Source organism: Symphalangus syndactylus, chromosome 13 (genome assembly GCF_028878055.3).
Source record: "Symphalangus syndactylus isolate Jambi chromosome 13, NHGRI_mSymSyn1-v2.1_pri, whole genome shotgun sequence".
In the NCBI taxonomy this organism is placed as follows: domain Eukaryota; kingdom Metazoa; phylum Chordata; class Mammalia; order Primates; family Hylobatidae; genus Symphalangus; species Symphalangus syndactylus.
The window spans coordinates 112,242,713-112,265,286 of NC_072435.2; the positions used below are offsets into that span (position 1 = coordinate 112,242,713).

At 45.4% G+C, this 22,574-nt stretch overlaps 1 long non-coding RNA gene across 2 annotated transcripts; it reads left to right on the plus strand.

The window, feature by feature from the left end:
• Nucleotides 1-570: 570 nt before the first annotated feature.
• LOC129459709 (uncharacterized) lies at nucleotides 571-15,614 on the plus strand. Of its 2 annotated transcripts, XR_008650033.2 has the most exons (4): nucleotides 571-867; nucleotides 2,970-3,369; nucleotides 3,695-3,752; nucleotides 11,810-15,614. It is a non-coding gene; the product is annotated as an uncharacterized lncRNA (long non-coding RNA). The 2 variants fall into 2 exon arrangements; XR_010114962.1 differs by having other exon boundaries at nucleotides 3,695-15,614.
• The last annotated feature ends 6,960 nt before the right edge of the window (nucleotides 15,615-22,574 follow it).

Below are 22,574 nucleotides of genomic sequence, written 5' to 3' on the forward strand. Positions count from 1 at the left end.
AGTGTATTCATTTCCCAGGAGTGCCATAAGAAATTATCACAAACTTGGGGGCTTAAAACCACAGAAATCGATTTCCCCACAGTTCTGGAGGCCAGAAGTCCAAAATGAAGGTAGCGGCAGGACCACGCCCCCTCCAAAGGCTCTCCCGGAGATTCAGTTCCTCGCCTCCTCCAGCCTCTGATGGCTTTTAGCATTCCTCGGGTCGTGGCTGCGTCACTCCAGTCCCTGCCTCTGTCTCCACCTGGCCTTCCCCTGGCCTCTCTTGTCTGTGTCTCTTCCAAAGACCCTGGTCGTCGGAGTTAAGGCCCACCCAGATAATCTGGGATGATCTCATTTCGAGAACCCTAACTTAATTACATCTGCAAAGACCGTTTTTTCAAATAAGTTCTTATTCACAGATTCTGGGGAAGGGTGGGTGTACATGGATATATTTGCGGGGGTGCATTTATCCCACTACAAAATGACACTGGGTCCTTCTCCTTGTGGATGGTGGGTGGGGAGAGGGTGGAACACTCCTGTAATTCTTTTTTTTTTCCTTTTCTCCTTGTCATGCTGAATATATTGAGTCAGCAGCCAGCATCAGGTACCTGGGAATGAGGAAGGAAAGACAGGCAGATGGCAGAGGGGCCTGTCAACTTCTCCTTTTCACCGACACTCACGCCACTCTTTCATTTGCAACCACAGAATACCTAACTGCAAGAACTGCCGCATCCCTGGTGGTCTGACCGTGTCTCTGAGCTAAGCAGCAGATTTCAGCCACAGGGTCTGACTCTCAGGCAGACACATCCTGTCCAAGGACTGGAGACAGAGCATCCGTTCTCCCACCCGGAGCAGTCAGCTGCATGTGGCCGGTTGGGGGCGGTTCAGGTTAGTTAGTTATTGATATCCTGTGTTAAAATTCCTGCCTTGGCGGCACTGAAGGGATCCGGGAGGCAGTGACTTCACTCGACTCAAATTGCAATCAGCCAGCCTCTTGGCTCAGGCATTCATCTACCCAGAACTATTTTTGGTGTGTGTTCATAGACAGCACACACCAAAGTATTTGGTATTTGAGATGCAAGCGCTAAGGATGATTAAAGTTAGTTGCTAATGAGCATGCCTAGAATAGATATACTCTGTGTGTATGCGTGTGTGTGTGCGTGCGCTCCATGTGTGTGCTCTGTTGTGTGTCTACAAAGCAGATGTCTACACACCTGCCCTTAGGTGACCTCACCAATGTCCATGAACTGGTGCTGCTAGATCAGCTAAGAGGTCCCTAGATGGGAGACGGAAATGGATAACAATTGACCTGTCTCAAAATACTGCCTTACTTGGTACCCATGCTCCCCCATCAGAATCCAATCTATCTTTCACAGTCTAGCTCAGCCCATCTTACCAGGAAGCCTCACTTGACCACCTTCTGAACTCCTAGACCAAGGCTAGAAAATAGGTTTTATCTCAAGTTCCTTGGTTTGTATCTGCATCACTCCAACCTCTGGTTCCATCTTTACACAGCTGTCTTCCCTCTGTGTCTGTGTCCTCACATGGCCTTATCCTCTGTGTGTGTGTGTCTGTATTCAAATCTCCCTCTCCAGCTGGGCACAGTGGCTCATGCCTATAATCCCAGTACTTTGAGAGGGCAAGGCAAGCAGATCACTTGAGGTCAGGAGTTCGAGACCAGCCTGGCCAACATGGTGAAACCCCATCTGTACTAAAAATACAAAAAATTAGCCAGGTGGGGTGGCGAGTGCCTGTAACCCCAGCTACTTGGGAGGCTGAGGCAGGAGAATCGCTTGAACCCATGGGGCAGAGGTTGCAGTGAGCCAAGATTGTTCCACTGCCCTCCAGCCTGGGCCACAAAACTCTGTCTCAATAATATAATAATAATAATAATAAAATTTAAAACGTCTCCCTCTCCTTATAAGGACACCAGCCATTGGATTAAGGTCCATCCTCATGACCTCATCTTCACTTGATTACATTGGAAAAACCACATTCATAGGTACCAGGGGTTAGGATTTTAACTTATCTTTTGATGGGACGGGGGGGTGGGGGTAGTGGGGAAGACACAATTCGACCCATAATGGATGCCATAAATAATTAGGGATATCCAGCATTGGTGAGGGAAGGGAAAGGGCCACTTATCTGCTAAATCTGCCCTATCGTGTTTAATTTTGGTATCATTTAGCTGGAAATGAGCACAACCTGCTATGACAATTAGTTATCTCTCTCTCTCTCTCTCTCTCTCTCTAATCATGTAATCTACCTACCTTCCTACCTGCATGCCTACCTATCTATCTATTCTCCATCCTCTATGTATAATCTATCATCCATATCTATTTATTTACCTTCTTAAATAGATAGAAAGTTCCACGAGGGCAGGGATTATCATTTACACCCCTTGTAAATTTTTCCACTGGCTAACCCAGGATCTAGACGGATGTAGTAGGCACTCAATAAATACTTTTTCAGTCACTAATTTTCATTGTTTGGACTCTGAAATTAGATCAGGAAGAGGTCTCTGACACACAATCCTCTAGGGACTTCTGAGGATAGAGTTGGCTAATTCACAGCTTGCCCACCTGCACTCTGTCTTCCCGGCTCCCCTCAACATTCAATAGATCTCGTCTACCAAATCTTATGTGTGTACTGGGGTGTCTCCTGCTAATAGGACAGCCCTGTAATTGTTCAGTGAGATTATAATGTCAGCCTCATCCATCAAGCTCTCCGCTAAGTAGTTTGGTTTTCCTAATGGAAAGCAGTGTCCTAAACAAGAAGGGAAGCGTCCTAATGTGGGGTTTTATGTAGGTTGGTTTCTAGCTGTGAGCTATGGACCTGAAATGATAGTTAAATCGATGGAGAGGCACTAAGCTATAGCCTGTGAATCTGGGCATCTGTAAAACCCAATGATTAACAGCCCTGAGTGGATGCGTTGCACGCTGGCTCTCCCAGCTTTGATTGGGGCTCTCTCTCTCTCTCTCTCCAGACAGAAATGTCCCAAGAGAAATGGAAATATGATGGCTAGTTGATTGTTTCGCAGTCTGCATGACAGACCACCCTCCTAACAAGACTCTAGGTCAAGTGCTCTTCTCTGCCCTGTGGATCTATTGGGGAGAAATTAGCTCTCGGTGGTATTTCCAATTATGGAGAAAAGCGATTCCTCCCTGGTCTGGCTATCATGTGTTTTGCAGTGGACCAAGAGACATGAAGCCCGTTTTCCACCCTCGCCTCTTTCTCCATCTCGCTGCATGACCTTGGGAGGTCGCGTGACCTCTCGGCTTCTTTGCTGTCTCATCTGTCATGATCCACCTTTACTACTTCATAGCCATGTTCTAGGATAAATAAGAGAAGCCCCTACATCTTTTAGTCTCCCAGAAAGATGCGAACCAGGTAAATGCAAAGTGGAGCCATTTCCTTTGTTTTTGCTGCCTGAGTTACTAATGTGTGGAATTTTTTTTAATAATGGCAAAAATGGATGGATTTATGCAGTTACTTTTGTTTTTGTTTTGTTTTTCCTCTGGGGGAGGCTTGAGGCATTCTAGGCATTCTATACATTATTCTGTTGTATAATTGTTCATCTCTTCTATGGAGTGGACATTGGTATGCCCCTTTTTTAGCAAACTGATGGAGGCCGGCCTCAAAGTGAGCCACAGTGATGGGCTAGAACTAATTCCTACTCATAACTCCTAAGTTTAATATCTGTCTTCCCTACCAGTGATGAGTTCCATGAAGACAAAGACCTGCTTATCTTGTTCTACTCCAGCACTGAGCAGGTACTCCATAAGAACCTGTAGAATTAGTGGATAGATGGATAGATGAACAGATGAATGGATGGATTTACAGATTAATAGATGGATGGATAGATAGAGGGATAGATGGATGGATGATGGATGGGTAAGTGGGTGGATGATAGACAAGTGGATATGATAGAGGGATGGCTGATTGGATGAATAGATGGATGGATAGATGGATGGATGAACAGATGAATGGGTGGATAGATGTTCATGGGTGGATAGATGAACAGATGGATGGGTGGATAGATAGATGAATGGATAGATGGATGGATAAAAGGATACATGACAGATGGATAGATGGATGGATGAAAATGGAAGGATGGCTGGATGGATGAACAGAAGGATGGATGAATGGATAGATGAATGGGTGAATGTAGTTTCTATATGAACATGAATCACATTACCAGTATTTATCACTGAGAGAAAGTTCTAAGTTGCAGATGTTCAGAGAAATTTAGAGATGCAGACCTAAGATGCAGGCCAGAAGGGCCATGCTATCTCTAAGTCCCTGGGTAGAATCCTTCCTTGCCTCTTCCTAGTTTCCAATGGTGGCCATAAATTCTTGGTGTTCCTTGGCTTGTAGTTGCATCTCTTCACTCTCTGCTTCCATCACCACATGGCCTTTCTCCCTGTGTGCCTCTGTCCACCCATTGTTTTCCCTCTTCTTAGAAAGACACCAGTCATATTGGATCAAGGGCCTACTCTACTCCAGTATGACCTCCTCTTAACTAATTATATCTGCAACAACCCTGTTTCCCAACAAAGTCACATTCTGAGGTGTTGAGAATTTGGAAGTCAACATATCTTTGGCAGGGGACACAATCCAACCCATAACAATCTGTGACACAGCAACCCCTCTCCCGGGTGTGTATCCTGGGGAAACTCCTGAATAGGATCATAAGAGGACATGTGTGAGAATGTTGGTGGTGAACAAGTTTGTCCCAGCAAGGAGCCCAAGGTGACCTACATGTCTGTGACTGGAGGAAATGAGTCAGCCAGATTTGATACATGCAGATGATGAAATAATACACAATACCCTGAATTTGCATACATCATCATGGATAGAGCTTAAAAATACAGTGTGAAATGAAAAAAGTAGGAACTAGACTGAGATTGATGACACAATACCATGGACATAAATTTAAAATATACACTCACAGAGCAAGACTATATATGTTTCATAAGCATTGGAAAGTGGGTTGGAAGGATTTATTTTGAAGATACTGGAGTCACTGCTTGTGGGAGGCAGTGAGAAATGCTAACAGCAGACGCAGGCGAAAAATAATACAAGAAGGCACAAGGGGGGCCTTGAACAGACAAATAGTGAATGTGTGGCATAAACTGAGAAGTGTGATTCTACGAAGGCGCCCACCCGGGGTCCAAATTTTGCAAAGAGGGGAGGAATCAGGAAAGGGATTAATGAGTGACAGTGGCGCCCAGGGCTGGGCGGAGTCCAGGTCCTGTGAGCATGCGCAGCAAGGCCCCTTGATCCACGCTGAGCTTCAAGGAAGAGTGCGGAGAAAACCGCCCTAAATCCAGACCTGGAGGGGAATTGGAGCTGTGCAGGTCAAGAATTAAGCAGACAGGGCCTAGCAGAAGGAGCGGGATGGTTAATAAGCCCCCAAGAGAGCCCAGGCTGGATCAAGTGCATCGCCTGGGGAGAAGGAGAAGGGTACGGTCCGCATGGCCCCGCTGAGGAAGGAGTGGGGACAGGGCTGGCTGTGTGTGTGTCACCCACTCAGACGCCCACAGGGACCAGGTGGCGGAAATGAACGAATGACCCAGGCGCATGCTAAACACTTCCACAAATAATGATGGGCCTTTCTATATTTAAGAAACCCAGGGCCCCCCCCCAAGTCTGTATTTCTTTTCCTCCCCTTTGATAGAGACACGGGGGCTGGCTTCTTCTTTAAGAAAAACAATAGCGGCGTGTGATGAGATGTGGTAGCCAACTCAGCCATGGGGGAGACATTAGAGGGGTGGGGCTTGGGGAGGACAGGAAGGGGATGTCCCAGCTCAGCGGGAGGGCTGCTGCCCGGTAGCTTCAGAGGATGCCTCCACCCGAATGTGGTCCCGACGTTGACAGATACTTCCTTTTCCAAGAGAAACTGTGAAACTGGATTTTTATTGGAAATCTTTTTATTTGACATAGTAAAATCTAACTGAACGACAATGAGGTACCACATCACACCCACTAGGATGGATATAATAAAATAGAATGGAAAATATGAAATTTTGACGAGGAAGTGGAGCAGTTGGAACCATTGTACGTTGCTGGTGGGAAAGTAAGGTGACCCACTCACTGTGGAAAAGTTTGGAGGTTCCTCAAGAAGTTAAACATAGCGTTATCATATAACCCAGCAATTCCACTCCTGGGTATATGCCCAAAAGAGTTGAAAGCAGGTACTCTACATGAAGACAAGTACATCTACATGCATGTTCCTAGCAGCACTGTTTGTGATCACCAGGAGGTGGAAACAACCCAAATGTCTGTCATCATGTATGCTACAATGTAACTGAATCTTGAAAACGTTATGCCAAGTGAATGAAGCCAGACACTAAAAGTCATACATTGTATGATTCCATTTATATGAAATGTCCAGAATAGGCAAATCCATAGACGAACAGCTGAGGAAAGGGTTGCCAGGAGTTGGAGGGAGAAGGGTATGGGAGTGAATGAGTGCTGGGTAATGGGTTTCCTTTTGGAGTAATGAAAGTGTTTTGGAACTAGATAGAGGCGATGGTTACACAAGATTGTGAATATTCTAAATGCCACTGAATTGTTCACTTTAAAATGCTTAATTTTTGCCAGCACAGTGGCTCATGCCTGTTATCCCAGAACTTTGGGAGGCCGAGGCAGGAGGATCACTTGAGGTCAGGAGTTTGAGACCAGCCTGGCCAACATGGTGAAACCCCATCTCTACTAAAAATACAAAAATTATCCAGGCATGGTGGTATGTGCCTGTAGTCCCAGCTAGTCAGGAGGCTGAGGCAGGAAAATCTCTTGAACCCAGGAGGCGGAGGTTGCAGTGAGTCAAGATCGCATCACTACACTCCAGCCTGGGTAACACAGTGAGACTTGATATTAAAAAAAAAAAAAGAAAAACAAAACAAAAACAAACAAACAATGCTTAATTTTTGCCAGGTGCAGTGGCTTATGCCTGTTATCCCAGAACTTTGGGAGGCTGAGTCAGGAGGATCACCTGAGGCCAGTTCAAGACCAGCCTGGGAAACATAGCTAGGGCCTGTCTCTATTGGGGGAAAAATAAAATGCTTAATTTTATATTATGTCGATTTCACCTCAATTTTTAAAAAACTGGAAAATGTAATTTAAATATTTAAGGAAAAACATGTCAGCCAAATGGATTCAGGCCGCAGGCTGCATCTGAACCCCTGGGGTGCCAGTTTCTAAATTTGATATGGGGCTTACAGTCAGCAGGAGCCCCATAATCTTGTACAGAGCTGCAGGATTAGGAACTGTTTTACTGGCAGGGAAACTGAGACTCCAAAGAGGTAAAGTGATGGGATCAGAGTCAAGTGCAGGAGCTGGGGCTGAGCCCCAGAGGGTGATCTCCCAGCACAATTGATCCTGTGCTCCCTGCAGTTGGGGCCAAGGGCTGTGGAAAGCATTAGAAAGGTGGCAGCTATTGAAGCAGGTGGCAGAAGGAGGATGCCTGGAAGTTCAGACAAGAACTGTGCATCGAAGCCGGGCACGGTGGCTCATGCCTGTAATCCCAGCACTTTGGGAGGCTGAGGTGAGTTGATCACTTGAGGTCAGGAGTTCAAGACCATCCTTGCCAACATGGTGAAACTCTGTCTCTACCAAAAATATAAAATAATTAGCCGGGTGTGGTGATGCACGCCTGTAGTCCCAGCTACTTGGGAAGCTGAGGCAGGAGAATCACTTGAACCCAGGAGGCAGAGGTTTCAGTGAGTTGAGATTGTGCCACTGCACTTCAGCCTGGGTGGCAGAGTTGAGACTCTATCTCAAAAAAAAAAAAAAAAAAAAAGAACTGTGCATCCAGATCTCCTTGGAGTTGTTACCTCCTCTCACACAAGGCCCAGAAAACTTTCTATCAATTGAAGCCAATTCAGCAAGGCTGGATTGAGTATGTACTGTGCATGTGGCATGCACCACGTGAAATTAATAAAAGTAGTCAGTGCAAAGCGCATTCTGTTGAGACCTCCTCTGATGCTCAGGGTAATGCTGTGAGGTGGAAACAGCATTGCCACATGGATTGCATGCATGCATGCATTTAACTTTTATACCATGCATGCATTTAACTTACATAATGCATGCATTTAACTTACACAAGTTCAACTAACTGCAGTTGGCCAAAAGGAAAGGAGAAAAATCCTCATTGAAAGGGGGTGGACCTGTCGTGTCCCAGTGTGAACTTGCCACACAGGAAGCATGGAAATGGAATATATGGATCTGTTCTCATTGTCTCCAATCCTGGCAGCCTTTCCTAGAATGAGCAGCTCTCTGTGCTGAGTGGGATTCAAGCTGAGGATTTCTCAGCCTTGGCACTACTGACATTCTGGGTTGGATCATTATTAGTTGTGGGGACTGTCTAGTGTGTTGGAGGATGTTTAGAGGCATCCCTGGCCTCCATCCACTAGATGCCAGGATCGTTTATTCCTACCCCTAGTTATGACGACCAAAAATGTCTCCAGGTGCTGCCACACATTCCCTGAGGGGCAAAATCGCCCTGGCTGAGAATCCCTCATCTAGAGTTCAAAATGCGTATTTATTGGTGCTCAACTAAGGAGCAGGATTGGAGGTGGGGGATGGGGAGGATGGGGAGGTGGGTAAATGGCTGCATTATGATGATAGTATTATTGTTACAGAAAAGGGGTCCCAATCCAGACCCCCAGAGAGGATTCTTGGATCTTGCTCAAGAAAGAATTCAGGGCGAGTCCATAAAGTGAAAGCAAGTTTATCAAGAAAGTAAAGGAATAAAAGAATGGCTACTCCATAGGCAGAACAGCCTCAAGGGCTGCTGGTTGCCCATTTTTATGGTTATTTCTTGATGATATGCTAAACAAGGAGTGGATTATTCATGCCTCCCCTTTTTAGACTATATAGGATAACCTCCTGACGTTGCCATGGCATTTGTAAACTGTCATGGCGCTGGTGGGAGTGTAGCAGTGAGGTCGACCAGAGGTCACTCTCGTCACCATCTTGGTTTTGGTGGGTTTTAGCCGGCATCTTACTGCAACCTGTTTTATCAGCAAGGTCTTTATGACCTGTATCTTGTGTTGACCTCCTATCTCATCCTGTGACTTAGAATGCCTTAATCATCGGGAATGCAGCCATTTTTACCCAGCTCCTATTCAAGATGGAGTTGCTGTGGTTCACACGCCTCTGACATTATGACAATTTGCTGACACTTGTGGCTGTGCCATTCCTTGTGGAAGGGGGCAGAGTTAAGGGATTTTCATGGAAATGTTTTCCTTCACCTTGACTTTAGAATCTAGTACCCATATACACTCACTGCAACTCAAGTCCCACAGGTGAGAAAATGGGGGCCCCAGGGAGTAAGTCACTTGCCTAAGGTCTCAGAGTTCATGAGTGACAAAGAAGAGATTCAAGCCCAATCTACTTTACTAGGAAACCCACTCCCTTCTTTCCCCCCTTTTTTTTCTTTCCCTTCTCTCATTGTTTTGCCTTCCTGTCCACAAGAGGGGTCTAAGGGAAATCAGCGTGCCAGAAGGTAGAGTCTCACCACAGACTCTCCACTACTGCACGTGGCACTGAGTGTCATCGGCCTGCCTCACAGTTCTTGATGAGGCCAGAGGTAAATTCAGATTCCAAAGGTTTATGAAGCTGGTATTACTTAGGACTTCTAGCTGCAAGAGACAAAAACCTAATTCAGACTAGCTCAAGCCAAAAAGGAACGATATTGACTCACATAACTAGCAAGTTGAAGGGGTGATGACTTCAGGCATGGCGGGATCAAGGGGCTCAAATGGTCATCAGGACACGATCTCTCCATTTTTGGTTTCATCTCTGTTAGCTTCATTCTCTGAACAACTCTTCCTTCCATTATACAAAGAGAGCCAATGGCAGCACTGAGTGTAAAACTTGACCTTTTAGAAATCCGGCAGAAAGATTTCCTCCCTCCTAAGAGATTCATCCACCATTCCTGAAATTCACTCTGATTGTCCCATGGATGTTTCCAAAAATGAATCACTATGGCCAGGGGCATATGAGACCCCACGATCAGGCCTGGGCCACCTCCTCACTTCCAGAGTTTGACAGCAAGTTGAGCCCCAAATCTTACGGAAAAAAGAGTGGGAGGAGGAAGAGCAGTATTCTGTGGCCAACCTAGAAAACCACAGAAATTCCTCCCACATACTGCTCAGGCCTGTGGGAAATTTGTAAGACAGAGTCCCAGTCCATGTGAGTGGCGAGTGGGGGCATCTTGGGAGAAGCCTTCTAAAGGCAAAGCCAGGCTGGCTTGGTGGAGTCCTTTCCAGAACCCATCTGCTTGTGTAAAGCCTAGCAGAGGCCACCTTCAGCAGCCCTCCCGCATACTGGTTAAAATGTTGTTGTTGTTGTTTTGTTGTTGTTGTTGTTTGAGACAGGGTCTCACTCTGTCACCCATACTAGAGGGCAGTAGTACAATCTCGGATCACTGCAACCTCCACCTCCCGGGTTCAAGCGATTCTCCTGCCTCAGCCTCCTGAGTAGCTGGGACTACAGGCATGTGCCACCATGCCCGGCTAATTTTTGAATTTTTGGTAGAGATGAGGCTTCACCATGTTGGCCAGGCTGGTTTTGAACTCCTGATCTCAAGTAATCCACGCTCCCTGGCCTCCCAAAGTACTGGGATTACAGGCATGAGCCACTGTACCTGGACTTAAAGTGGTTTTTAAAAAGTGCTGTGTGAAACTTCCAAACAGTACTCATGGGGAAGGAAATGAAAGGAGAGGACTGGGGAGGAAACACCTTCTATTTTTTTTTTTTAGAGACAGGGTCTTGCTCTGTCACCCAGGCTGCAGCCTGAACCTCTTGGGCTCAAGGGATCCTCCCACCTTAGCCTCCTGTGTAGCTGGGACCACAGGCGTGCACCACCACACCCAGCTAATTTTTTTTATTTTTTGTAGAGATGGGGTCTCTCTATGTTGCCCAGGCTGGCCTCAAACTCCTGGGCTCAAGTGATCCTCCCTTCTTGGCCTCCCAAAGTACTGGGATTACAGGGGTGAGCCACCTCACCTGTACAGCTTCTTTGGAGAATGGGCCTGGGCAGGTAAAACAGGGGCCACTCTACACCATCATGGCACAGCAAGAGCTGGGCTATGTAGGTTCAGTACACTTTGTCATTGAATCCTTGTGACAACCTCATGTCATCATTGCTGTTTTACAGATAAGGAACTGAGGCTCAGAGAGGTTCAGTGTCACGGCTAGCATTTCACTTACATTTCACAGACAGCAAAGTCTCTCTTTGTCCAGAGACAACGTGCCCTTAGGTGATAGAGCTAGGACTGGAACCCAAGTCTATCTGATTCAAAGTCCCCCATCCCGCAGGGACCTCTCCACGCTAGTGAGCCCCATGAAACCTCCTCAGTGCTTCGTTCCAGTCTTTTAACTTCAAGCCCAGTCAGCGAGTTCTTTATTTCCACAAATGGTGCTATTAAACTAATGGCTTCAGGAACTATAGGCTGGCCTCGGCACAGTTACACATCTCTCCACCCCCCATGTTCTGGCTTCCAAAGAAATACACTGGAAATTCCAGGAGCCGAAGCCTATTTGGAAACGTTTCCGGGGCACCATTTTGCTTTGGGACGGGCAAAGAGAGACACCCTAAACTTGAACTCCTGTCTGTGTAGCCTCCAGCCAGCCGGGCGCTAAATAAGGCCATGGCCCGTTTTCTCCTTCAAAAGTCCCTTGTAAAGGGTGGTAGCAGACCCCATCGGGCAAAAAGCTGAGAAGCCAGGGTTGAAATAGAGGCCTCTTTCTGTTTGGTCAATCAGCAGCTGCAAAGGATGCGTAGGATGGAGCTAAATTTATCTGTTCCTTTCTTTCTCAGCAACAGCGACGAGGCCCGAGGTGCAGCTGTCTCGCCTCGCCTGTCTTTTGCAGGCACCGGCATGCACAGAAGATGGCTGTCCGGGAGGAAGATTCCTTTCCATTTTGTTCGCTCCCTGCCTCCGCAAGGCTCCCAGCCACCTCTCGGGAGTGCAGAGCAAGATCCTGTGCCAGGGGGTAGGAATCTGTAGCTGCCTCCCAGCCCCAGGGTGGAAATCATGACCTTTGAGAAGCAGGCAAGCTGCACGGCATAGATACTCAGGCCTGGTGAAGGCAAAGTGGGGCCACACCCTAGAAAAACCACAAAAGTCCCCACAGCCTCTGCTTTCACTAGTCAGACCTGTGGGAAACTTGTAAGACACAGTCCATGTGATCGGCGGGCGGGGGCATGTTGGGAGGGGCCTTCCGAAGGCCACAGCCAGGCTGGCAGGGCAGAGTCCTTTCCAGAATTTATCTGTTTGCTTAAAGCCCAGCGGAGGGGCCACCTTCAGCCAACCCTCCAGCATACTGGTCCAAGTAGTTTTTTCAAAGTGCTTTGTGAGACTTTCAAAAGGTACCCATGGGGAGGGAAGTGAGAGGAGGAGGAGGGGACGGGGAAGAAACAGCTTCTTTATTTCTAGCCTTGCTTGAATGGCTTCTTGACGGTTACTGCTCCAGTTTTGCTGAGTCAGAAGAATCCCACAGCCGCTCACCGGAAACACAGCTGTTGGGCAAAAATAACCACAGAGCTGAGCATCATGCACCTTCCAGAAAAGATGGCAGGAAACCTCAAAACAAAAGAGAAATACAAAACAATAGGAGACACTGTCAAGAGAAAAAAAAAAAAAGCAAAAAAACCACCGCAGCTCACTAACCGATCCAAGCTGATGGCGCTCTCCTGATCTCTCTCCACTCCCAGGCCCAGCAATGGCTCTGAAATAAAGCTAAGTTTGGCTGCTTATATATATATATATTTTTTTAGATAGAGTCTTGCTCTGTCGCCCAGGCTGGAATGCAGTGGCACGATCTCGGCTCGCTGCAACCTCTGCCTCCTGGGTTCAAGCGATTCTCCTGCCTCAGCCTTCCGAGTAGCTGGGATTACAGGTGCGCCACCACGCCCAGCTAATTTTTGTATTTTTAGTAGAGACAAGGTTTCGCCATGTTTGGCCAGGCCGGTCTCGAACTCCTGACCTCAAGTGATTCACCCACCTCGGCCTCCCAAAGTCTTGGGATTACAGGTGTGAGCTATCACATCTGGCCTACTTTTACACTGTAGTGGGTTTAATAGTGTCTCCCCAGTCACACCTCCACCAAAAAAAGAAAAGATATGTCTACAGTCTAATGTGCTTCAGCACCTGTGAATGTGACCTTAATGGAGAAAGGATCTTTGCAGGTGTAAATTAATTTTAGGATCTCAAGATTGAATCATCCTAGACTACCTGGGTGGACCTCAAGTCCAATGACAGGTATCCTTATAAAAGCAAGGCAGATCCAGCTTGGGTAACATGGGGAGACCCTGTTTCTACAAATAGTTAAAAAAAAAAAAAAAAAAAAAAAAAAGGCTGGGCATAGTGGCTTACACCTCTAATCCCAGCATCTTGGGAGTCCAAGGTGGACAGGTCACTTGAGGCCTGGAGTTCAAGACCAGCCTGCCCAATATGGCTTAACCCCATCTCTACTAAAAATACACAAATTAGCTGGGCATGGTAGTGCATGCCTGTAGTCCCTGCTACTTGGGAGGCTGAGACACAAGAATCACTTGAATCCGGGAAGCAGAGGTTGCAGTGAGCTGAGATCGTGCCACTGTACTCCAGCTTGGGCAACAGAGCATGACTCCATCTCATAAAAAAAAAAAAAAAAGCTGTGGGGGACAGTGGTGTGTGCCTGTGGTCCCAGCTACTTTTGAGGCTGAGACAGGAGGATCTCTTGAGCCCAGAAGTTCGAGGCTGCAGTGAGCTATGATAGCACCACTGTACTCCAGCCTGGGAGACCAAGTGAGATGCTGTCTCAAAAAAAAAAAAAAAAAAGAGTGTGGCAGAGGTAGATGGGTAGATTAGACGCACAGAGAGGAAGGCCAAGGGGAACTTGGAAGTGAGGATTGGAGTTTTGCAGCTACAAACCAAGGGTGTTAGGGCACTCATAAGAAACTAACAGAGCCACCCCGGGCTTCTGTTTACCAGGTCCTCCCCTGGCCATCTCCTTCCCCTTGTCTGGGCTGAAAACTTTCACAGCATCTTGTTTGCGTGGACACCAAGTTTCCCTTTCCCCAGACTAATGATCAGGAAGCAGGATGGGGCCTTGAGTACTCCCGAGACTAAGGGAGGAGTTGAGGGTCCCTGGTTGTAGATAAGTCTCGGCCACAGGCCAGGAGTGTGACCTCATTAACCAGCAGCCATTCACTGACGCAGCTGGATCCTGGTTCTGCCCCTTACTAGCTGTGTGGCCTGGGGTAAGTAAGGTATTTACCCTCCCTGGGCCTCTGTCTCCTCATCTGTCCAATGGAGATAATTAGAAAATTTCCCTTACACAGTTGTTGTAAGGATGAAGTGAGTACATGCAAAGCTATTCTTGAACAAGGCTGGACTCTGTGGTTCTTATTGTCCAGTGCTTTACCCAAGTGTAGTAAGGCTATTGTTTTTCCCTGTCAGCATCTATGACACTATCTTTTGCTTCAGCATCCTGGCTTGCCTTCGGGAGACCATCTCTCTTCCACCCCCTCATTCCAGGAGAGGGTATATCACCCAGACCTCAGCAATCAGACTCAGAGCTCAGTTCAGGGATGGGGATGTGATCCAAAGTGGGTCCATCAGAGTAAATAGTTGCCGAAACTCATAGGGAAAAGAAATTCACTTTCTCTTGGTTCCACTATGTGGTGGGATATGAGCATGGAGCATCTCTGCTGCTACCTAGGGAGAGGCTGCCTGAGAGTGATGCCAAAACCCCAGAAAGCAGAGATAAACGATAGTGGGAGAGTCCTGACAACAATAGTTGTATCCCTGGATCCAGCTGTGCCTGAAACCATCTGTAGCTCCAAACTCGCAAGTTCCGTGAAACAATAAATCTTCTTTATGTTTAAGATAGTTTGAGTTGATCACTTGTAAACAAAGGCATCCTGACTCATGCAGTATCTTATGTGATAATCTGAGCAGGAGGTAGACCTCTTATCCTTATTTTATGAGAAGAAACTGAGGCTTAGAGGAACTTAATCACTTGCATAAAATCACTAGTAAGTCCAGGGCTGTCATCTGATCCATGTAGCCCTGGGAAGGTAGAGCGATGATGTGTTTGGTGCATGCCTTGGGAAAGTCACATAAATCTCAAGGCTTTGAGTGGCCAATCCATACCATAAAAGAGTTGGTATATTTTTAAACTTTTAAATGTATAGCCGATTACAAAATAACTATGACTATTAACCATGTATTTGCTCTCCATAACTGAAAACTGTTGGCATTTTGTCACAGTTGCTTCAGAGATGAGCTGGTATCTGAAATACTATATAGCTCCTTGTTTCTGTGTCTTGATTCTAGATTGTAAACTGCCTGGAAAGTCTGACTCGGCAAAACTTGAAAAAATTTCAAAGATATAGAAGCATTTTATATCTACTCACTTATTTGTGGTTTCTGGCATTCTTCATTTCTTAAATAGATCTGAGTTTTCACCCTTTATTATTTTGGCTCAGCCCAAAAAATAACTTTTTTTTTTTTTTCGAAATGGAGTTTCACTCTTGTTGCCCAGGCTAGAGTGCAATGGCACGATCTCGGCTTACCACAACCTCTGCCTCCTGGGTTCAAGCGATTCTTCTGCCTCAGCCCCCTGAGTAGCTGGGATTACAGGCCTGCACCACCATGCCTGGTTAATTTTGTTGTTTTTTTTTTTTTTGAGACGGAGTCTTGCTCTGTCGCCCAGGCTGGAGTGCAGTGGCGCGATCTCGGCTCACTGCAAGCTCTGCCTCCCGGGTTCACGCCATTCTCCTGCCTCAGCCTCTCCGAGTAGCTGGGACTACAGGCGCCCGCCACCACGCACGGCTAATTTTTTTTTTTGTATTTTCAGTAGAGACGGGGTTTCACTGTGGTCTCAATCTCCTGACCTCGTGATCCGCCCGCCTCGGCCTCCCAAAGTGCTGGGATTATAGGCTTGAGCCACCACGCCTGGCCAATTTTGTATTTTTTTAGTAGAGATGGGGTTTCTCCATGTTGGTCAGGCTGGTCTCAAACTCGTAACCTCAGGTGATCCACCCACCTCGGCCTCCCAAAGTGCTGGGATTACAGGCATTAGCCACCATGCCTGGTAAAGAACTTTTTTTAATATTTCGTATGGTGTAGGTCTACTGGTAATAAATTCTACCACTTTTTGTCAGTAAAACATTCTTTCACTTTCATTTAAAAAATATATTTTCACTGGACACAGACTTTTGGTTGACAGTTTTGTTTTTGTTTTCAAATGTAATGCATTAAGGGTGTTATTCCATTGTCTTCTGTGTTGCATTGTTTCTAAGGAGAAATCAGTGATAATTCTTATCTTGCTTCTTTGTATGTAATATGTCTTTTTACCTTGGCTGCTTTTAACATTTTTGTCTTTATTGCTGGTTTTAAACAATTTGATTAAGATGTGCCTTGATGTTCTTTTCTTTGGTTTATCTTGCCTGGGCTTTGAGTTGAGCTTCTTGGATCTGTAACTTTATAGTTTTTATCAAATTTGGAACATTTTTAGCCATTATTATTTCAGGGTTTTATTTTCATCCTCTCCTCCTGGAACTGTAATTATTCGTAGGATAGATCTTCTGTTATTGTTGCATAGGCCCCTAAAACTCTGATTATTTTTTTTTTTGGCCCTTGTTTCTCCTCTTTCTTTAATGTGAATAACTTCTATTATTATGTCATTGGATTTGCTGATTTTTTTCTTCTGCAGTCTTTAATATGCTGGTAAACTCATCTAGTAAATTATTATTTTATTTTTTAAAAATGGGATCTTGCTATGTTACCCAGGCTGGCCACAAACTCCCGGGCTCAAGCAATTCTCCCACCTCAGCCTCCAAAGTAGCTGGGACTAAGGCCGGGCGTGGTGGCTCACGCTTGTAATCCCAGCACTTTGGGAGGCCGAGGCAGGCAGATCACAAGGTCAGGAGATCAAGACCACGGTGAAACCCCGTCTCTACTAAAAATACAAAAAAATTAGCCAGGCGTCGTGGCAGGCGCCTGTAGTCCCAGCTACTCAGAGAGGCTGAAGCAGGAGAATGGCGTGAACCCAGGAGGCGGAGCTTGCAGTGAGCCAAGATTGCGCCACTGTACTCCAGCCTGGGCGACAGAGCGAGACTCCGTCTCAAAAAAAAAAAAAAACAAAGTAGCTGGGACTAAAGGTGCATGCCACCACACCCAGCAAATTTTTATTTTAGATATCGTATTTTTTATCTCCAGAAGATACATTTGGTTCTTTTCTTATATCTTCCACTTTTCACTATGTTTATATTCTTTAGATCTATGAACATATTTATAATAACTGTTTTAAAATCTTTGTCAGTTAATTACATCATCTTTGTCATTTGAGGTCTGTTTATATTGACTGGTATTTTTCATGATAATGGATCACATTTTCCTGCTTCTCTAGATGTCTAGTAAGTGTTCATTGGATGCTAGACAATGTAGATGCTGTGCAGCTGAATGCCTAGGTTTTGTTATTTTCCTTCGATGTTTGTTTTGGGAGGCAATTGAGTTACTTATTGACCAGCTTGATTTTTTTTTTTTTTAAGGCTTGTTTTTAAGCTTTATTGCAGTGGCTCTAGAGAAGCTTCTTATCTAAGGCTGGTTTAGGCCTACGAGAAAGTTGTAGCCTCACAGTGGTCTGTAATAAATGCCTTGGATATTCAACAAATTATTCCCATTCTGGCTTGCTAAGATTTGAATGTCCACCAGTCCCATGAGAGCTCTTGGAATTATTCAGCTTATACCTCTCCAATAGCAGTTCCTTGACAGTCTTGTATCATTTTACCCAATATCTGAGCAACTTAGTATTTAGCCAGTGACTCAAGTGGTCCCTTGTACAGATTTCTGGCACTATGTGTCCATATAACACCATCTTCCCTCGGACTCTGCCTCACAAATTTCAGCCTTTTCAACCTCCACATATTATAGTCTCTCTCTTCAACTCAGAGAGGCCACTGTGCCCTGCGTGGGATCCTCCTCCCTGTGCTGCAATCTAAAAAGCACTTCCAGGCAGAAAGCCAGGGTAATCACCGGGCTCACTTGATTTGCATCCCTTCTTTCAGGCCTCATAGTTCTACACTACCTGTGGCCCAATCTCTGAAAACGGTTGTTTTATATCTTTTGTCTGGCTTTCCAGTTGTGTACAGCTGGAAGACAACTTTGGTACCAATTCCTTCATCATGGCCAGAATCAGAAGAAGTTCACCCTGATAACTTAAGAAAGAAAGATTTTAAAAACGAACATATTGGAAGGGCCTAAGGGAATTCACCAAAAAGAAGTAATAGCCAAAGAATAGTCCTCAAAAGGGACAGAGACCACAGAAACTCTGGAGATACAGGGTGTCTTAGTCTGTTTTCACACTGCTGATAAAGACATACTTGAGACTGGGTAATTTAAAAAAGAAAGAGGTTTAATGGACTTACAGTTCCACATGGATGTGGAGGCCTCACAATCATGGTGGAAGGCAAGGAGGAGCAAGTTATGTCTTACATGGATGGAGGCAGGCAAAGAGAGAGAATGAGAAACAAAGCGAAATGGATTTCCCCTTATCAAACCATCAGATCTCATTCACACATCTTATTCACTACCACGAGAACAGTATGGGGGAGCCGCCCCCATGATTCAATTATCTCCCTCTGTGTCCCTCCCACAACATGTGGGAATTATGGGAGTACAATTCAAGATGGGATTTGGGTGGGGACACAGAGCCAAACCATATCACAGGAGAACTAAGAAACAGTCTCTTCAGGACATAGATGACTGGACAAATTAGCTCCATGCCCATGGAGTCCTTCAAGACTCAAATTTCTGGGAGGAGATATCTGGCCTAGTCACAGTCATGGGCTTACCTCTTGGCCAGAGGAGGGCAAGACACTTTGGTTAATGATTCTACCAAAATGATATATGATGGTGGGAGGACAGATTCCAAAGCAAAACTGGATTGCTCCTTCCAGAAGCAAGGAGATTGGCTCCTTGGCAGGCAAAAACAACAGAGACACATTACAAAATATTTATGAAAGCAATATTTATGAAAGCACAAGATCTTTAACAAGGGTTGGCTTTCGAACTCAGAGCCTTGGGGTTTCTTTTTGCTATTTCACCACAAGGCTGCATGGATTCGTTCTTTCCCCTGACATCTCTGCCTTCCCCTCCAACACAGACTTTCTCCATGACAAATCCATTTTATGAACAACATCTAGACAATAACAAACTTCTCATCAGGCCAGAAATGCCAGTTTATAGCTCATCGAGAACAGAGATTCTCTGAGCCTGCCAATGTTCAAGGAAGACTTCCAGAGAATAAAACTTGCTTGGGGGTGAAGAGCAAGCTTGAACCTGTGTCCTGGGAACAAAACATGCAGCAAAATGCATTTCTTCTTTTCCCACTACTCATAACTACCAGGAGTTGGAAGCACCTTGCCTGAAAGAGAAGGTTGTGTTTTGTGTTTCAAGAGTGAGTCTGAGGTAGCTGCAGGCTAGATTATTAAGCAGATTAATTCAACCAAATATATTGACAAATGCACCAGCAGGTAAGGAAGGTAAAGGAAGAAGATGTTCTCTGCTTAGATTGTTGCGAGGAAGTTTCTGTGTCCCCACTCTGCCTAGAGGCTAATCAGATGTGTGTGTGTGTGTGTGTGTGTGTGTGTGTGTAACCTCTACAAAACACCCCCAATCCTTCAAATTTCCACAAATGTTGTTTTCTTGTATGATCATACCCATTTCAGAGATGAAAAATCTGAGATAACAGTACATGGAACTGTGAGTCAGTGATTAAAAAAAAAAAGAATTGAGGCCAGGTGTGGCCACTCACGCCTGTAATCCAAGCACTTTAGGAGACCGAGTCGGGCGGATCACCTGAGGTCAGGAGTTCGAGACCAGCCTGGCCAACATGGTGAAACCCTCTCTCTACTAAAATACAAAAATGTGCTGGGTGTGGTGGTGGGCACCTGTAGTCCCAGGTACTCAGGAGACGGAAGCAGGTGAATTGCTTGAATCCAGGAGGTAGAAGTTGCAGTGAGCTAAGATCATGCCACTGCATTCCAGTCTGGGCCACAGAGTGAGACTCTGTCTCAAAAAAAAAAAAAAACTGAGTTCAAAACTGCAGGATAAAACTTTTCTGTATGCCTTGAGAATAATTTTGAAAGCAAGAGAAATGGAAAGGGAGAGAAGGGAGAGGGAGGGGAAAGGACAAAGGAGGTAAGGAAAGCAAGTTAGCTCTTTGGCTAATTCATGTCTTCAAAGGTGCCTGGGTTTTTGGAGATTTAGAGTGCTGAGAGATGCTGTTCGCACACCACCAAGATTCAAATTGAAATTGAAATTATAGTCAAGTAAAAGCACATCCCATCCCATGGCTAACTCCTTTCTCCAGCTTTACATTTTAGCTATGTCCACTCTCAGGTTCTCAACTTAGAAAGAAGTCTTTTCATTCCTTGAGGGGATTTATTTCGTTCTCAAGAAAGAAACCATGGTCGTTTCATGCTGATTGAGAAAAGACCAAAATGAGGTTATAAAATTAATTCTTGGGAGGGTTTTAGTGACTTGTATCTTGTTGACTGCTTTATAAATCTTTTTTTTTTTGGACAGGGATGGTGGCTCATGCCTGTAGTCCCAGTCCTTTGGGAGGCCAAGGTGGGTGGATCACTTGAGGTCAGGAATTTGAGACCAGCCTGGCCAACATGACGACACCGTGTCTCTACTAAAAATACAAAAATTAGCCAGGTGTGGTGGCACATGCCTGTAATCCCAGCCCCTCAGGAGGTTGAGGCAGGATAATTGCTTGAACCCCGGAGGCAGAGTTTGCAGTGAGCCGAGATTATGTCACTGCACTCCAGCCTGGGTGACAGAGCGAGACTCTGTCAAAAAAAAAAAAAAATATATATATATATACATATAGCCCTCTAAGGGTTTTGGTGGCCAGGAGAGAAGAAAGTGGAACCCAAAACACTTAGAGGGGGAATGACAGACTCGTTTTATAGGACAGTGGGAAGGGATTTGGGGATTAGGAAAACTTTCTGGGGAAGTGTCTGGAGCCTGCGAGGTCTTGAAAAGGACAAATGATCATGTTCCCCATTGTATTTCAGATGCCCAGCACAAGGCCTGATCTGCAATAGGTGTTCAGTAAATTATTTGTTGAACAAAAGAATGATTAAGTGAGTGAATGTGAATCTCCAGTCAGGCCTAACCTATGTTTTTGCCAAACCAGACTCCAATGCCTTGATAGCTTTGCACCTCTTTTTCCATTCTTTGTCGTCCTGGCAATTGTCTCTGATCCTTTCAAGGCAATAGATCCGACTCTTGTGTGGATCATGAACATCTCTGAGAATCTGCTGAGAGTGACAGGCCCTTTTCTCAACAAAAATGCACAGACACGTACATACAATTTGTCATATCTTTTCAAGTGAGCGAATGCCCTGAACCTCACATGTGGCCACAGCCTAATAATCTCTGGAGCTTTTCCCACTCTTCTTCCGGTCTCTCTGTCCCGCAGACTTATTTGCTCCTCCACAGGTCCTCATAGCACTTTTTAAAATCTTTTCAGTTTTTAGGTATTTTATTCACAAATTATTGTAGTTTGTGCAGAGCTTGGGGGATGCCCTCTCTGTGCTCCACTTCAGGCTGGGACTGGAATCACCTGAAGGATTACTGCATGGTTTGAATGTGTCCCCCAAATTTCATGTACTGGAAACTTAGATCTCCAAGTTCATATGTTGATGGTATTTGGATGTGGGGCCTTTAGGAGGTAATTAGGGTTAGATAAAGTCATCAGGGTGCAGTCCCCATGATGGGACTGGTGACTTTATGAGCAGAGGAGGAGAGGCCTGAGCTGACACACATATTCTTGCCCTTTCATCATGTGATGCCCTCCACCATGTTATGATGCAGCAGGAAGGCCCTTGCCAGACACTGGCACCTTGATATTGGACTTCCCAGCCTCTAGAACTGTAAGAAATAAATTTCTTTTCTTTTTTTTTTTTTTGAGACAGAGTCTCACTCTGTCTCCCAGGCTGGAGGGCAGTGGTGCATCTCCGCTCACTGCAAGCTCTGCTTCCCGGGTTCACACCATTCTCCTGCCTCAGCCTCCTGTGTACCTGGGACTACAGGCACCCGCCACCACGCCTGGCTAATTTTTTGTATTTTTTAGTAGAGGCAGGGTTTCACGGTGTTAACCAGGATGGTCTCAATCTCCTGACCTCGTGATACACCTGCCTCGGCCTCCCATAGTACTGGGATTACAGGCATGAGCCACCGCGCCCTGCCAATTTCTTTTCTTTATAAATTTCTTTTCTCTAGAAATTACCCAGTCTATGATATTCTGTTATAGTAGCAGAACACAGCTACCTTGTATGTAACTATGTATTTAATATATGCTAGTTGGAATATGCACATAGGTATGTGTTTATTTTATTATGATGTCCCACTACATTTCTACAAAGAATTAGAATGGAGCTTATATACATACCCCAATACAACAAAATAAAAATGTAAATCAAAGAAATGGGGATAAAGTGAAAATAAAGGTAGGAAAATATGTTAAAATAAAAGATAACAGGCCAGGCATGGTGGCTCGCTCCTGTAATCCCAGCACTC